The 15,163-nt window shown below is 44.7% G+C and overlaps 1 protein-coding gene across 2 annotated transcripts in view; it reads left to right on the forward strand.

Moving 5' to 3' along the window:
• The first annotated feature begins 6,565 nt into the window (after window positions 1-6,565).
• KCNJ12 (potassium inwardly rectifying channel subfamily J member 12) overlaps window positions 6,566-15,163 on the forward strand; it is a 59,188-nt gene continuing 50,590 nt past the window's right edge. Inside the window, exon 1 of one of the 2 annotated variants that reach the window (XM_083413645.1) lies at window positions 6,566-7,271. The gene's annotated coding sequence lies outside the window, so the exon portion shown is untranslated. The remainder of the gene's footprint in view (window positions 7,272-15,163) is intronic. The other variant, XM_083413644.1, reaches the window with a different exon arrangement.

Below are 15,163 nucleotides of genomic sequence, written 5' to 3' on the forward strand. Positions count from 1 at the left end.
CAAATTCCAGTGAGTAGGAATTTGAAAGAGGGGTTAGTTTTGGCTCAGTTTAACCCCCTGGGAGTGGGGAGTAGACAATGGGTGGTGATTATTTGAGGATTAACACTGTGCAAGATTTTTCTTGAAACCAAAACTAGCATTTAACTGGGTGGTTGTTGTTGTGTTTTTTTACTGAACTGAACTGAAAGCGGAAACTTGGACTCAGACTGAGATTTACTATTTGACTTTACCTTGTATGCTGCACTTAATAGCATTTGATTGGACCTGCCATTGTGCATGAGGCTTTTTAAAAGCGCAAGTTGCACTGTAGTTGGAACATGTAAGCACAGGTTCCCCGTTCCTGAGCTGCATTAAGATGGCCTTCTCCCTCATATGGCGGTTTCAGTAGGTTGTAAAATTGCCCGTTACTATGAACCAGAGCGAGTTACATAAAGTATTTACTGTATTGCCTGCGACCATCTTGACAAGAAGCCAATGGGATGATTAGGTGACGTTTGCTCGGCCTGGGAAGGATTTCACTTGAGAACATCTGCTGCCCGCTCCGGTGGCCCGAGGTATTTTATGTAAGCTCCTGGCAGGAGTTTTACGCGGTGGAGTTGGTTTGTGCGTGGATGTGAGAAACATGACCTCGGCCAACTTTCAACCTTCCTGCCTTCAGTTCGGAGGGACAACCTTCCCTTCTGTCACAGTCTGGGCCTTGAGCTTGGAGTCTGAGGAGGAACATGAGCTGGTCAAGTCTGCTGTTGGCCAAAGAGATCTTCACTCTGAGCCCGCTAAACCAGAGTCTGCAGAAGCAGAGTTGGCCAACCTTTGCTTGAGCCTAAAGAGCCAAATGCCTCCTGAACCAGCACACCTGCTCTTTGGTCCAGGGTGTGTTGCATGGCGAGTCCCGCCCCCCCCCCCCCGGTAGAAAAAATGACACACGACACAATTATTAAGGTTAATGGGCTAAAACAGGCTCAACTTTATTGGTTACAGGTGATGAGTGGTATTGGCTTAGGCATTGGACCTAACCAACTTTATCTGACTCTAGCCCGTCTGCTGGAAGTCCGGGAAGAGTTAACCACCAGTAGGGGGAGTCCTGCTGATGCACATCAACTAGGAGCTCCCCCGGGGTCACCGATAGGGGGCGTGCCTTAGGCCCTCACCTCCCTAGGCTTCGGACAGGGTCACGCCCCCCGGAATCCTTTATCGGACTACCCTTCAAAATGCAGGGCAGGTGATGACACTACCTCCCCTCATTCCATCTACAGAACAATACCAATGCCTAACCGCCAATACCCAGAAAGTTGTGACGATTTGCTACGAGGTAGGCGAAAACCAAGTGGCTGGAGCCAATTTGCCAAGTGGAAAAATTCCTACCAGGCCCCTCAACGGCGACCAACCAAGGTCCCTAGCAAGGTCAAGGAACGGAAACCTTAAAGGGGGCGGGAGGGTGAGAAAACCAGGGCAGCTGGAAGGCGGCAAAGAGGGAGATCCCTGGCTGCATTCTGCCTTTATGGGGCACTCCACACCCTCGGACCAACCTGATTGGCTGGCTAGGGGTGTGACGCAGCCGGGAGTCACCCAGTTGCGCAGGCGGAAGTGGCTTTCTGGGCAGGAGACCACAGAGCACAGCAGGAGTATCTATCTCCATCCTTGGGGCAAGTGGGTGGCACTTAGGCACAAAGGCCACAGGGTACTTCCAGCCTTTGCCAGAGCAAGGTGCTCCTTCAGATATATTTGTGCCACTACACAGTAGACTCTTAGCACAGCATGGCACAGCTGCTGAGATCTTGAAGGCTTCAAGCCAACTCCCCATAGGAAGAGTGGGGAACCTCAGGCCCAGGGGCTGGATGTGGCCCTCTGGCCCTTGCTGCCTGGCCCTTTGGGCTCTCCTCAGGCCACACCCCTCTCCTCAGGCCACATCTATCAGCAGATCAGCTCTAGCGTTTTTGCCCAACTGGCAGGTATCCTTGGAGGACCAACACCCAGCCTCACAGCCCTTCCACACAAAGAATCCTCTCTTGATGACCCTCTTTCCACCACCCTTCTCTTCTTTCATGGATGCTGTTGCAGCACCTCAGGCTCTACTCCTCAAGGCCTGCTAATTCCAGCTCAGGATTGGACAGCTGCCCAGCTGGAAAGGCAAGGAATCCTAGCAGCTCAGTTGCCAGCACATGGAACTCTTAATCTCAGTGTCGGGAGTTTGAGCCCCACATTGGGCAAGAGATTTCTGCATTGCAGGGGGTTGGACTAGATGACTCTCATGGTCCCTTCTAACTCTGCAGTTAGTTCCATGATTTCCCGCATTGCTCATGCAAGGTGTAGCTAACACGGCGATGGTGGCAACGGGCAGGGAAGGTGGATACAGCAACAAAGGAAGCTCCACTCATTACTCTCATGGCATTTACTTAAACCATTGGTGGAGCAGGCAGCTGTGCTTCTGCATCAGAAATCGGGGCATTGGAAGGGAGACACAGGAAGTGCAAAAGAGAGACTCCTGCTGAAACCCTGAAGAGTCACTGCCAGTCAGAGTAGACAACACTGAGCTGGATGGTCTGATTTGGCATAAGGCAGTTTCTTATGTTTATTGTAACCTATGGGGAACATAGAATCATAGAAGGGATCCTGAGGATCATCTAGTCCAACCCCCTGCAATGCAGGAATATGTAACTGTTCCATCTGGGGATCGAACCTGCAACCTTGGCATCATCAGCACCAGGCTCTAACCAACTGAGCTAGGAAGCTACCTTATGCTGAGTCAGACCACTGGTTCATGTAGCTCAGTACTGTCTGCTCTGACTGGCAGTGGCTCTCAGGGTTTTGGCAGGACACCAGAGATTGTGCATGCAACACAGGTGCTCCACTACTGAGCTAAGGTCCTTCCGAGTATAGGGCGAGTACCGGTATATAAACTCAATAAATAATAATAATAATAATAATAATAATAATACCTTTCTGAGATCTTCAGGTGAAGGGTGGTATACTACTACTACTAATATAATAATAATAATATAATATAATATAATATAATATAATATAATATAATATAATATAATAATATACAACAACAATGCAACCCACAGGAATGAACGCAGGTGGCTCAGGTTGAGATGGAGACTAAGTCTACCTAGAAGTCAGCCCTATTCAATTCAGTGGTGCATGCAAAGCCACCCTTAGGTGTACCCTGTGTATCTCTGCCACCATCTGATGTGCCCTTTCTGCTATCATTGCCAGTGACACAGCCCTCTCCTTTGCCACGAATTTGCTTGGTCCCTTATCGTACACCGAACGAGTGTCTCTCGTCATTATGTAAGAGAAAAAAAGACAGAGGAAATCTATCGATCGTCGTTTGGCCGGATAAATGCCCTGGCTTGTGACATTACATTAATGCTAAAGTGCTCTTGGGTGGTGAGTGGGGTGGGAAGGCAGTGATAGGGGACATGATGGAGAGGACAGAATGATGGGGGAGGGGAGGGGAAACAAGTCATTAAAAGGTTTTGGTAATAAAGATACATTTCCCTCAATACACTGACTTATTTGTTGTCTCAAATCTCCCTCCCATCCTTTCCGGCTAGGTTTTGGGACACAGCCAGAACTCTCTCTCCCAGTCATTCCCAAGTCCTCTGCTGTTAAGCCATGTTATGAGGGGGAATTTCAATTCAGTTTGCATTTAAAGTGTTATTTTCCTAGAAAAAGAGGTGCCGGAACTCATCGTGAATACCTCCCTTGTTCTCTTAGTATGGCAATGGTGCCCACCTGAGAGGTGAGCTCTGGTGAGTTACGGCTGGGGGCGGGGGAAGCCCCAGATCTACCTAATTCTCACTTTGGGAAACGATAAAAGAGCCGTTCTTTGAAATTCGCACTACTCTGAATTTTGCAATGCAGTTCTCAAGCCACGAAACGTTTACAAAAATCCATATAGCAGGAGTGACTTGTCCCTTAAAAAAACATGTATTGGTGCAAATGACATTATATTAGGGGAAACTGCTTTGCGGAAATGTGTTTATTGGAGGAAATGGCATACAAACTCATGTATTAGGAGGAATTTGTACTAAAACGCTGATGAATTTTCATGAGGACTTGAAAAAAATGTGTAAACGTGGAGAGCTACTGAACTTAAGTTTAGGAAAAATAAGAAAGCGAAGGTAGCAGAGACTGACAGAGTTTCCCATTCCTTGCCACATAACAGCAATGGTTGCTTTTTAAAATTAATTTTATAATGAATGGCTTTAGAGTGTTGTTTGTGCTGTACTTTTGTACTGCTTTATTGCTGTTAGCCGCCCTGAGCCCGGCTTCGGCTGGGGAGGGCAGGATATAAATAAAATTTTTTATTTTTATTATTATTATTATTATTATTATTATTATTATTAAAAGGAGGGTGTGGAACAGCCAGGCGTAACTTCTATTTTATATCTGGGGAAAGGCTAAAAATTAAACAAGGATCAATTGAGATATTGTGGAAGGGGTGGGTGGGAAACTTGTCTATATCTTTTTTAAGTGCCTTCAAGAAAGACTACAGATTTTCCTCAAAGGATAAAACTGGTCAGTGCGTATTTTTCATTTACACTATACAGTCTACCCCTGATGAGGATTTTGAAAAACTTAAGTTGAAACTTCAAAAGCATTCCTAAAATGGGTAAACAACATAAGAGAGCACACCCAGGTGATATATATAAAGGGCTTCTTTTCTATACTTCCTCAAGGGAGTTGGACTTTCTTAGATCTCCTGTAGAATGACCAAGTCTCTTATTTCACAGAGGGCAGCCCTCTATTTGCAGGGCTCTTTGGTCCAACTCTGGCTTAAAGATAAGGTCCCCTCCAGATTGGAGGGGTTGTGTGTGTGTGTTTTATTTAATTACAGTCATACCTCATGTTGCGACTGCTCAGTGGCGTAGCGTGGGGGTGCAGGGGGGGCCGGTTGCACCGGGCGCAACATCTGGGGGGGGGGGCGCAAATTACTTGCCTTGCCCCGGGTGCTGACAACCCACGCTACGCCACTGCGTCTGCTTCAGGTTGCATTTTTTCGGGTTGCGGACTGCTGAAACCCAGAAGTACCAGAACGGGTTACTTCCGGGTTTCGGCAGTCACGCATGCGCAGAAGCACTAAATCGTGCTTTGCGCATGTACAGAAGCACCGAATCGCAACCCACGTGTGTGCAGACGCGGGTTGCGAACGCTGTGGGTTTCAAACGTGCATCCCGCACGGATCACGTTCACAACCTGAGCATCCACTGTCCACTGAATCCTTGGCAGATTTATACTGGACTGCCTTGTGGACAAAATATCACTTTCTGCTTCCCCAATGCACCCTTGCTGCCTGGAGAGGCGCTCTTTCAGTAAGTGGAACAAAAGCTGGACCCTCAGAATATTTGTCGTATAAAGGTTTTGGGATTTCAACAGGAAGATACGGAGCTGGCGCTGAACGGAAATGAAGCAGTGTGCCTGCCACGAAGCTTTTGCAGACGCAAAGCGTATTTGCCGTGAGATGGTGTTTAACTGCTCCAGTGCCATCACGGACACAAATCGTCATATATCTGCAATAAAAGGGATGCCTGAGAAGGAAGGAGAGCACTGGGGAAAGGGAAGTTGCCTACGAGCAGTTAGGACATGAAAAGTTAGGCTGAGCAGGAGCAAGGCTCACCTTCTTCCCCACTAAGACAGGATGGGTTTCATTTCAATGGAAGTTGAGCAATTGCTTCTACATTTGCATCTACACGTATATAAGTCACCATGTGCAGAATGTATGTAGATCCATGTCCTTTTTTGTCATCTCTTTTATCAGGAGCGGGTGTCAGGACCAGGTCAGTAATAACTCACACGGTGCCAATGAATTTATTCAGCGAAAATGACAACTCAGGAAGCCAGGCCTAGTGAGCACAGCAACTCTTGAACAAGTTCCAACGATCTCCCACGGCTGGTTTTGGCAGTTGCATACACTCAGTTCCAGCCACGATCCATATGCGTCCTGTCATTTCTTGGGAAATATCGCTGTTTGGTGCATTTCAAACCAGCTTCCATTTGATTTGCAAAGGTAAGCCGTGTGGTTAAGCTGAGGTGTGTACATCTGAGACAGCCTTTGCACATGTGCAGAGGACAACTTTGCTGAATAGGAGTTTGGCGTGGGAAAACTAATCAGGTAACGCACATCGCGTGAAGGCATCCTTGCAGCCTCTCCGGTGCGTACAGCGGCGTAAGAAAAAAGCCACTTGAATCACAGCATGGGAAAACAATCTCGTTGTGTTTGAAGCTGCTTAAGGAGTACATAGCTTCTCTCTCGCCATGAGGGGCAGGAATAATTGGACATTTTGAAACATCCCCCCCCCCCCACAAAAGGACCGCTGCCGATAGCGGTTTCTTGCTGAGAGAATGCAGCGATGAAGGTGGGGAGGGGAAAACAAAGGCGATGGTGGCTGTGGGTGAAATGATCTGGGGGTGGGGGGAGGGAATAGGCTCTGGAAAAGCTCCCGCCCAAGTAGCCAAAGAGGCAATGCAGAAGCCGAACTTGTGGCTAATAAGAGAGAGAGATTCAGTAGCTGCTGTTCTTGAGCGAAGCAGTAGGAGGGAGTGGAGCAGTGTGGGAAGGAAAGCTCCTCTCTCTTTCTCTTCTGCTGGTTGCCTGTGTTACATGCTCTGCTGAAAGAGAGAGAGAGAGCCTTCGCTGGGAAGCCAACTGCACTGAACTGCAGCAGCATCGCCCCCCCCCCCTCCAGATCAAACAGCCCAAGCCACCAATAGCACACAGCAAAAGAGGAGAAAGTGACCACAACTTCACAGTGCGAATCAGGACAGCACCTTCCTACCACGCCAAGCGCAAGCCAGCCAAGATTTGAGCCGGGATTAAACAGAACAACTCAAAGAAGACTTATTATTCTTGTTATTTTTTCCTGTGGGGAGGGGAAGATGGATCCTCTGTCCCTTCCCCAACCCCACTTGAGCCTGTCGCCAGCTCCCATGGGATAGAAGGGTTTGACATTAAATTCACTTGTATTGGATATTCCTGGGCATTAGTTTTTTTGTTTTCTTTTAGAAAAAGAGGAACTATATATATATATTTTCCTCCAGAGGAGTAGAGGGGAAAGTTGGATATTCTTCTTTTTTTTTTCTCTTCCCCCTGCTTGTTTCCAAAGATTTCTGCCCTTGTGGTTAAAATGGAGCGGTGGATTCTCGACCCCAGGGCCAGCACAGCCCAAGTCTTGTGGGAAAAGAAGGAAGATCTAAGGAGGATCCCTACGTTCTCGGGACTTACAGGAAGGTTTTGGGATTTGGTGGGATCCATGCAGTGAGAGGTAAGTGATGAACGGGGCGATGAGGCAGTTACAAAATCGATGCATACCAATGTATAATATATGTACAGAGCTGCAGGGGGCTGTATGGTCTAGCAAGTTTTTCGGAAGGAACTGAAAAGAGCCATCTCATAGTGAATTACTCAGTCATGCCACAATCTGTAGCTATGAAATGAAGGCAGAGAATCGAGGAATGGGATGGAAAGAGCAGCTTCCGGGAACCCGAGGAATCCTCAAAGGTGAAATAGCACCGGCGTGGGCTGGCTTTGAGTCAGAGAATCATGAGAGATAGAAGAGACCTTTGGAGATAATCTAGCACAGTTCAGCCTTTTTAACTACACACACACACACACACACAGGCTACAGATGTGTTTTAAATAGGGCAGACTCAGCCTCCCTTGCGAGAGAAAGCAGAACTAATCTCTGTTGAATGATCCTCAGAGTGTATACTCTTTGCTCAAGTAGCAAAAGTCAATGGCTTGCTGGAACCGGCCGAGACCTAACCAGTTCGCTGTCCTTTGCCAGGATCCCAGTAACCTGTAGATATTAGGCATGTGATCCAGTAGAGGCCACCAGCCAGTGGTCCGTCGATGAACTGCGGTTGACCTTTTTGCCCCCTGTGCTGAGGCCAGATCCATTGCCACATGAAACAGGCACTTATCTAGGGGGTAAAGCCCACCTTAGGCACAGGGGGGCTTCTGAGTAAACCTGCAAAGAACTGAGCTACTAAACTAATAGGAATAAGAAGAGCAATTATTATTTTTATTTGTAGGATTTATTGAATGCCCTTCCCCATCGTGTTCCAGGGTGCATTCTGATAATATCATCATGCAGTTATAAAAACAAGTAAACAGTGCTAAGGGCAGTGTTACATACATGGAAAACATACCCCCCCCCCAAATCTTGGGAACTGTAGTTTACCCCTAAGAGGTACAATTACCAGACCCTTGTTCCTAGATTTCTTGGGTGGGAGGCAATTTGCTTTCAATGGATGTTGCAAACATAGCCAAAATGAGCCATTCCAATCCAAGCAAAATGGGACAGTATGGATTCAACAAAAGAAGTGTTTCCCACAAAACAAAATACCTTACCTGTGAAATGCAAGGGTAAAGGTGGCAATAAAGACAGACCTCTAGGCAACTGCTTTAAGAGGGCGTGGTGCTCTAAATTTACAGACAGGTAAATATTTTGGAGGGTGCTCCAAACAGTGCAGAGTTCAATATTCCGAAAGAGGGAAGATCTGGAGTAAGGCAGGATCTAGATGAAAAGAGGGCAGGAAAATAAGGGAAAGTAGAAAAATAAAAATAAAAAAGCAGCAGAGGTTTTTCCATAGCCATCCTCCTCTGGTCCTCTGGCCTGAGAGATCATTTACATTGGTGATATATGCTCTGCACTAAAATAATTGGGGGACTTAAATAGCCTTTTAAAACACTTGCTGTTTCTAACTGTCTAAAGTTTACACCATGTTAAACATTGCAACCCTATAGACATTTATCTTTGAGTAAGTCCCAGCAAGCTGAATCAGTAGGCATGTATAAGATTGCACTGTAAATCCTTTATAGTCTCTGCACTGCTTTAAAAACAAAACAAAACCAGGGTTTGTTTTTTTTGTTCCAAACTCCTTTGCGATGTCTGTGATCGTGACCTCTGCGTTTCTGGATCTGCTTTGAAATGTTCCCAAAGCTCGTGTGCTTGTGTGTGTGTGTGTGTTTTGCGCACACAAGATCGCAAAAGTGACAGTGCTAAATAGACACACTTATTAGGGAGTAAGCCCCATAGAACATAGTGTACATACAGTGGCGTAGCGTGGGTTGTCAGCACCCGGGGCATGGCAAGTAATTTGCGCCCCCTAACCCGTGGATTTGCGCCCCTAACCCCCAGATGTTGCACCCGGTGTGGCCGGCCCCCCCTGCACCCCCCACGCTACGCCAATGTGTACATAATAATATGTACACAGGATTGTGCTGTTAGCCTCTGTTCACCATCCTGAATGTTCACCTCTCTCTGAACTCACTTGAACCACTTTTACAGATTTGGAGAATGACGGGGAAAAAAGTGTTTAAAGGGCAAAGATTATGATTGTACTGGCTGGCACCAACCCCCCATCCCCCATTAGAACTGTGATAATAATAATAATAATAATAATAATAATAATAATAATAATAATAATTTGTACCCCACCCCTCTGACTGGGTTGCACCTTACTTCTGAGGAATGAACATTGAACATTGAATACATTGGGACTTACATTTGCTAAAACATGTATAAGATTGTGCTAAATGTGAGGGTTTTCTTTTAAAAAATATTTTTTATTGAGTTTCAGAACAAACTCAATAATATACTGAATAAAACCATGCTGTATTCGGGAGGAAGGGGATCAGTCCTCCTCCTAAATGAGAGGTTTGTTTTAAAAAAAACACCACCCTGTTTTTATAAGCATCCCTTGAAAGTAATTTGATTTTTCATTATTATACTGAATGCATTTTAAGTCTGCAAATACATACATGCATTTATTAATGGTGTTGAAGAGGCAACAAAGACATCTACGTTAAATGATTATGGGTTTTATTCGATGCTATCCCTACCCAGAGGAGCCCTATTGAAATTAATGGGTGTGACTCCTTCAGGTCCATTAATTTCAATGATTCTGCTCAACATAGAACTTAGTTGGTTACAGCCCAGTGAGAACATGTTAGAATTCAGCTAGGGTTTTTTTTGGGGGGACAGTACTCTTTGAGAAGAGAAGGAGGCTATCAGGCTAGATTTCCTCTCACCAAATTACCTGTTTTAAGACTCCATTTCTAGAGATGTTTCTCCCTCTCTACCCCGTTTCTTCTGGAGTAATGAATTGCCTTGTCTTATGTCTTTAAAAGCAAGGAAAGAGTCTTAGAAATGTAGAGTTGAAAGGGACCACAAAGGTCATCTAGTCCAACCCACCGACATATGACTCAAACCCACGACCCTGAGATTAAATGTCTCTCGGTCTACCAACTGGGCCAGATTTAATTCAGCAGCCACCAGCGGCTGACCCCGCGTTACTAATAGTACTAATTGTAATGGCATTTGTAATGTGAAATGGATTGTGATGATTAGGGATATACAATAGTTGGATAAAGCATAAGATGAAGAAAACTTAAACTTTAAATATAAGAACCTACGGTTGGGAGGGGAGGGAGTCTGAAGGTTCAGAGGACCTTGTAATTTAATGTTTGAATTGGTTAGAGTTAAAGTGTATAAAAATGTGAAAAGCTAATAAGAAATTTATAAAAAATTAAAATAAAATTCCCTATAACTCAAAAAAAAAAAAGAGTTACTAATTCCAATGACACAACTAGGAAGTTTCCTACATAATATACATGAATCATTCATCCAGAATAAGAGAAATAACTTTTTCAACTGGTACTCTAAACCCAAATAGATAGATAGATGATAGATGATAGATGATAGATGATAGATGATAGATAGATAGATAGATAGATAGATAGATAGATAGATAGATAGATAGATGATAGATAGATAGATAGATAGAGAGATGATAGATGATAGATAGATAGATATAGATAGATATAGATAGATATAGATAGATAGATGATAGATAGATAGATAGATAGATAGATAGATAGATAGATAGATAGATAGATGTTAGATAGATAGATAGATAGATAGATAGATAGATAGATGATAGATAGCTAGATATAGATAGATAGATAGATACTGTAGATAGATGATAGATATAGATAGATAGATAGATAGATAGATGATAGATAGATATAGATAGATAGATTGATAGATGATAGATAGATATAGATAGATAGATTGATAGATTGATAGATGATAGATAGATATAGATAGATAGATAGATAGATAGAGAGAGAGAGAGAGAGAGAGATGATAGATAGATATAGACTGGTTCTATACAGAGCAGATCCTAAGTTAGCTATGCCTATGAATTTCAATGGATACGACTAGCGCGCAATACAACCCAAAATCTTCCTCTGTGTGTCACACTCCATCGGTTACCTCCTTGCTTATCCACCTTCCTGTCAATCTCAGATAGCAATGAGCTGACAATATATTCCTGTCCCCACTGGGCAAGCTGAAAACTATAGTGCTAATCAGGAAAAGCAAAATCACACATCTAAAAAGACATTGTGCTACAGGAATAGCAACATCTCTCTACAAGAGCTGGCAATGATAATTTCCCCTCCGAGTATTATATTTGGAAAGTGCCTTCAATTACCACCTTAATGTCTCGCTGGCTGGCTTGGTGTGGCGGACTAGAATAGCAGGCATCTTTGAGGAGCAAGAATCCTAGAGGGAAATGTACTGGCAGAGTAGCACCTAAGCGTGTCGATTTCAGACCTGTTAAAAGCAGCAGGAGTGTGATCACAGCAAAGCTGCAAGGCTGTGTGTGTTTTAGAAACCTTTGTTCTGATGGCAGCCGCCTGCTCTGTAAGAACAGCGCAAGCGAAGAATCTATTTTTGCCTCCTGTTCTTAGAAAGATCTGTGGCAGCTTATTTACCAGCGCATATTGTTGTTGTTGTTTAGTCATTTAGTCGTGTCTGACTCTTCGTGACCCCCTGGATCAGAGCACGCCAGGCACTTCTGTCTTCCACTGTCGCCCGCAGTTTGGTCAAATTCATGCTGGTAGCTTCGAGAACACTGTCCAACCATCTCGTCCTCTGTTGTCCCCTTCTCCTTGTGCCCTCCATCTTTCCCAACATCAGGGTCTTTTCCAGGGAGTCTTCTCTTCTCATGAGGTGGCCAAAGTCTTGGAGCCTCAGCTTCAGGATCTGTCCTTCCAGTGAGCACTCAGGGCCGATTTCCTTCAGAATGGAGAGGTTTGATCTTCTTGCAGTCCATGGGACTCTCAAGAGTCTCCTCCAGCACCATAATTCAAAAGCATCCATTCTTCGGCGATCAGCCTTCTTTATGGTCCAGCTTTCACTTCCATACATCACTACTGGGAAAACCATAGCTTTTACTATATGGACCTTTGTTGGCAAGGTGATGTCCCTACTTTTTAAGATGCTGTCTATTTTATTTTTTCTAAGATGCTGTGTATATTGAGACATGACAATTTTTAGGGAAATGGTCCATATCGAGAGGTTGGGGGTTGGAGTTCTTACAACCAAAGTCTGAGTGCACAGGGGGTTGGGCAGCTAATAGCCTCCTTGGACTGGAAATCTGGGCACAGAAACATTGCTCATACCTTCATAGATCCAAAGCCCACAGATTTGAATTGTCCATGGAAAACTGTATTGTCAAATCCTATAAAAATAGCTCCCACAACCCCACTGGTACTTTAGCAAATCTGCAGCCTGGATGCTGAACTAAAATTTGCCTCTCCCAGGAAGTTGGAATCCCTCTCTCTAATTATTAATAATTGTGCTTGCATGTTTTGCCCATCCACTGAGAAACTCAGGGCATCGCTACAGGTAAAGTTATCCTCATGTTCACCCAGGTTCCAGCCTGAACTGTTAATATACCACACCTGAGCGATGGAGGGAAGAGGCTGCCCAAGGGATTGGTCCAAGATCACCCAGTCTTCTTCAGAGCTGCATGGGGATTTGAACCCAAGGCTCACCACTCCAGCTGCAAAACAAGCCACACTACCTTTCAAAGCCCATGGCTACTTTACTGTGAACTCTGAAAGATCTTCTCCCTTATACAAGGCACTGCTGTCCTCTGGAGGAGCGAGCAGAAGAAGTTAGCACATCAAACCATTGGTCTTTCTGGCTCAGTATCGTCTACACCAGGGATGGGAAAGCTGTGGCCCTCCAGATGCTATTGGACTACAGCTCCCATCATCCTTGACCACTGGCCATGCTGACTGTGGTTGGCTGGTGGGAGTCCACAATATCTGGAAGCTACTGTGTTGTCTACCCTTGGTGTAGACCAGTGCTCTTCAGCCTTGGGTCTCCACGTGTTCTTGGACTACAACTCCCATCACCCCCAGTCATCTTAGCCGATGGTGATGGATGCTGGGAGCTGTAGTCCAACAGCATCTCAGGACCCTAGATCAAAGAACACTGCTGTAGATAACACTGAGACAGATGGACAGCTTCTTCTAATAGGAAAGATGCCAGCAAAATGCCTTAGACCAGTCCTAAAGCCCATTGCCTTTTAAAACTGAACGTTTGCTTTTCTAGCAATGTTATTAAGATGCAGGGGTTTAAATATCATTCCAAGGGTGTGTTTACATGGCCCGTTTGCTCAATATTCATTCTGATTTGTTTGCAGGGAGATTAAATGGCACTGATTAATTTATTGAACCTTCATTATGATTTGTTTGCGGGAACGGTATGCAGTGTTGAACCAAGCAGGTGTTAAATTACTCCACCTGAAAGAAGGGATGTTTTTTGAAAGCTATGGACTATGCAGAAATGGCAAAGCTGACGGCAATATTAAGAGATCAGAACAATGAACTTTTTATAGAACATTGGAGGCCTTTTTTGGACTATTTGGAAAAGCATGAAACAAAATCGCAGGCAGGATTCGAGATAGGAGCAGCGAAACAAAAATGATAAAGTATTAGAGGGATTTTGGTAACACACGAGAATTTGATCTATAACGCAGTAGAAAAGAGTTTGAATGAAAAGACTGTGGAAGTGTGGGTGGGAAGTCAAGACATGAAACAATGTAACTATTTAATCTGAGGTTAATTAGTAGAAAAAATGGAAATTCAATAAAAAAATTATATTGGGGAGGGGGAAATTAAATTACCCCCCCCACCATGTTCCGCTGCCTTTTCTCATCACTCATCTTACTGCAAAAGGTCTGAACTTTTGGGGAAGGAGGCTGGTCACACAAGACTAGAATTGTGCAGTGTAAATAAGCTGGTATTGGATCTCACCTGAAAATAACTGTCTTGCAAAGGCCCTGGAACTTTAATTTTACAGTACCCTTGTCAGGCAGGTTAAGCTCAGAGTAGGCAGCCTGAATTCACCCATCACATGTCGGGACTGGCAGAGATTTAAACTTGAGATTCCCTAAAATGAAATCCAGTAGGATAGCAGCTGCTCGGTTTGGGAGATAGTTGCGATTACTCAGCGGCAAATCGTTGTTGCGCTTTTAGCAGCCTCTCCTTCTCCAGAAACCAGCAGGCAAAGCTGTTCACAGCACAGAGGCAAATGTCAATCAACTGCCAATGTTTGCAGATCAAGCTGCACAAGCGCAGAGGTTGGTTAAAAAAAAAAAAAGTTGGCAAGTCTGTCAACAAGGGAAAGGTGGGACCCTGCACATTCTTAAATATATATATATTGTTGCATGTATTTGATAGCTGAGTTTTGTGAGCCCCCTGGTTTGCAAACTAAATTAGGACTTGAGTTCGAATCTCACCTCTGCTAAGAGCTTCACTCTACAGCTTTAGGAAGACACCAACTCAACCCCAGGTCCGCTGCCCCATCTACTTAAAAGACTCTGCGGTAAAAGAGATGAAATAAAGCAGATCTGGGGCTCTGAAGCCTTGCTCTGCACAACACCTTTGCCCTACATTTCCATGTATCTCCATATATACATAAAAACGTAATGTTGTCATCACACAGCCCCCATGGGGTGATTTCTAATCATCTATATACAGGCAATGGACTTATTCTCAGGAGTATGGATCCTTTTTTAAATGTAAAAACAGCACCACCCACTCAGAATTAGGGCAGCAGGCTCAGGTTTTGCGGAATTACCGTACAAAAATCTTGTTTTAAGGGGGAAGAAGTCCTAATTGGGGAGGGGGCACTGAACAGCCCACTGGGAACTGAGCAGGCTCAGTAGGCATGGACTGTTGGAGAGAAACCCATAGGGGTGGAGGAGGAATGGAGTAACCTGCAAAATGGCATGGCTGGCTGGAAACCTGTGCAGGGCATCCTATACTACAACATTTTGTTGCAGCTCTCAT

Source organism: Podarcis tiliguerta (genome assembly GCF_965153285.1).
Source record: "Podarcis tiliguerta genome assembly, chromosome: 14".
NCBI classification, from domain to species: domain Eukaryota; kingdom Metazoa; phylum Chordata; class Lepidosauria; order Squamata; family Lacertidae; genus Podarcis; species Podarcis tiliguerta.